The sequence below is a fragment of the Carassius auratus genome, unplaced genomic scaffold, assembly GCF_003368295.1.
Source record: "Carassius auratus strain Wakin unplaced genomic scaffold, ASM336829v1 scaf_tig00030346, whole genome shotgun sequence".
In the NCBI taxonomy this organism is placed as follows: Eukaryota; Metazoa; Chordata; class Actinopteri; order Cypriniformes; family Cyprinidae; genus Carassius; species Carassius auratus.
This window is the reverse complement of record NW_020525846.1, coordinates 42,242-45,257: the sequence shown is the minus strand read 5'-3', so window position 1 is coordinate 45,257 and position 3,016 is coordinate 42,242. Positions and strand designations below refer to the sequence as shown.

At 36.2% G+C, this 3,016-nt stretch overlaps 1 long non-coding RNA gene across 2 annotated transcripts; it reads right to left on the bottom strand.

Moving 5' to 3' along the window:
* Positions 1–549: 549 nt before the first annotated feature.
* Positions 550–1,553, bottom strand: LOC113080167 (uncharacterized). 2 transcript variants are annotated; one of them, XR_003281811.1, is made up of 3 exons: positions 1,488–1,553; positions 1,212–1,385; positions 550–1,075 (listed from the first exon to the last, which is right to left on the bottom strand). It is a non-coding gene; the product is annotated as an uncharacterized LOC113080167 (long non-coding RNA). The 2 variants fall into 2 exon arrangements; XR_003281812.1 differs by having other exon boundaries at positions 1,248–1,385.
* Between the last annotated feature and the right edge of the window lie 1,463 nt (positions 1,554–3,016).

The window sequence follows — 3,016 nt, the reverse complement described above, 5'->3', positions numbered from 1 at the left end:
AGTCCATGCAGTATCTTCTAATGCAGCTTTCAGCCTGCCCTTCATCTAACTGAATGTCATTAACGTAACCAAATGTTCATTTCTTAATTAAAACACATTTATCTATTGTTTACAAAATTAAATGGTGTATTTACCAAACACCATTCTTAATATAGAATATTCACCCTACTTTATTATCCAACACCATGTGCAGTACTTTACTGGAGGATACAACATAAAAACAACTAAAGTAGTGTATTAAGACAAATGATATACAATTTTTAACAATATTAAAAATGGGTTATGTTAAAACCATGTTTTTCTAATCAGATGAAACTATGCAAATGCATGCATGGTGAAATGTCTTGAGCCCCAAAGAATCACATCAAGTTTTTAGAGCTCTCCTGCTTTTCTTCCTCTTCTTGCTTGTCCATGTCCTGGACATATCATAATCTTCCATGTCATACATTTTTTTTTGCAGTTGTTATGCAGCACCCTACAGCACAACTGATGAACAAAAGACATGTAACTAATTTAAATCAAATATCTTTATTGTCACAATATAATGAACACAAGTATACAGGTGATGAAAGTCTTGGGTGCAGACTGCAGCGTGACAGTATGGATGACAAATGAATTAATTCATGAATATATATGAAATACAAATTCTGAATATATATATATATATGCAACACACATATATAAGGGACTCAATTCAGGTAGAGAACAATATATGTTAAAAATTATGCTATACAAAGAGCATGAATTGAAAACAATAATAATCACAGTACACATACATCTCTGCAGTAAAGCACGGTATGAATTAGTGCAAACAGAATGTCAGGGTGCATAATAATATTGAGTCCAGTCAGCATAACTGATAAGAGTGCAGGGCATATGAGGTTGGTGGGGTGTGTATGGTTTTACTGGTATGAGTTCAGTTCAGTCTGATTGCCTGTGAAAGGAACTTGTCTCACTGTCTGCTGGTGTAGGTTCTGTGATAACGCATGCCTGATGGTAACAGTGAGAGCAATCCATGGCTCGGCTGGCTGGAGTCTCTGACGGTCCTCCTCACACTCCACCTGGTCTAGATGTCCTGGAGGGCCAAAACATGTATTTAGGTTATGGTAAATCAATAAACAATATATAGTATTTTTATACTATATTAAGTCAATTGTTGCACTGGACTTAACATTGATTCTTGTTGGGGATATTGGCCAATAGAATCCCACCACAACTAGCTCTCGTTGTTTAGCTGTGATGTTTACTTTTACAGGCCGTAACATCTGAGCTGTCGCAGTAGAGCGGATTGTGAATGCAGTCTTCACAGCAGATAACTGATGGGTTCAGGTAGCAGTGATGCACTCGGTGGCCATTCAATTGATATCTTCATCAATTGGCTTCATCTTAATTCAAACAAACAGACAAAACAATAAGTCAACAATAACAGCAATAACCATTCTAGAGTAATAGTGTTGGTGAATACAGTTGCAGGTGTCAGTACTCACCATATTCAGTCATTTCCTTCCCAAATCACAGAGATGATGCACAGCTTATTTGCTCATTTTAGGAGCTATAAAAAAGATGTATATGTGAAAAACTATAACTGCGGACTTGAAAAGTCTTTTGAGAGATCAACATCAATGTTGTACCACACATAACTGCATTGAATTCAGACATACAAATTGAAATGTGAAACTTTTCACCTTTCTGTCTTTTCTTTTGGGGCACAAGAAGTCCATGTTCATTCCTCATTTCTTTAGGACTGGTTTGACTGATTTTCTTTGCGTTTCTGGTCTTCAGCTGTAAAACAAGAAAATATTTATTGACCCCATGTTTAATCATTATTGTTGTTTAAAAATATAAATAAAGCAGATATCATTATATACTTCAAGCACAAGTTCCTTGCCAACTCTAGTAGGCTCCTGAGTTCATCTGTACACATCAGATTCAGCGTCTGAGAAAATGCCATCATGCAAACTCTCAGTTTCTGCCTTACAACAGAGCATAAAAGAATGTGTGAGTGAGGGAGTACAGCATGAAGATGAAGTGAAAAAGGCAGAGAAAGGCAGAATTTTGTGTATAAATTTAACAGAAAGAGGGGAACATTTAAGAGATTTAAGAGAACAGTATTGTCTGTTGGTGTGGATGCTAAAATACTTCTCATTATAGTTATTGGTCTTTGTGTGAACAACTTTAAGTGATCTGATTGCCCAAATTCATTGATCTGATTTGTAGCACTTGAAAAGTTAAACTAGGATTTCCATTCTCTTGCTTCTAAGACAGATGTGTTCAGTAACATCACCATAGAAAGAAAGGCAGACTATAAGGTGTGGACAGATATCATGTACTGTTGAAACAGGAAGAGGCGGCACCAATTTGTAAAGATTAATAAAGAATACAATGGACTTCATTTAAACTTCATGATATAAACACTCTTACAATGGGCACAATCTGATGGGAAGTGTGGTAATGGCCATTAACAGCAGTAGGAGTAAAAGTTGTAGAATTTTGTACAAGTACGCTTGTGCAATATAATATGATTATTGGATGAATTATTACTACTACAACATGCTCTTTGTTGAGTGTTCTTCCTGATGGGCTAAGTGAACCAAAATTTAAGAAACATCAAATGCTGAGAAAAATGTATCTGACGTACCATTGGAAGTGTTTGCCTTTGCAGCTTTTGGTCTTCTTCATAAATGCACAAGATGGTCAAATTCAAATCTCATGACAGGCCTTCCTGAAATATAAACATGTTGAGACAGTGTGTTAAAATGATCTGTGACCAAAATATTTGATTAACACATAATATAAGGATGCGTTCATTAAAGCAAATCAGTTATAACTAAGAGTCTTCAACATTACCTGTGAAGGGTTGATCCTTTGAAGGACTTGTTCAGCCCCCTTGACAGCTTCTTCAATATCAGCATTGGGAGCGTGGAGTTGAAGTTCCCTGTTAATTCTAGCAGAGCGAGAGAGAGAGAGAGAGAGAGAGAGAGAGATTTTACAAGAGATGGCTTCTTTAAAGATCTGC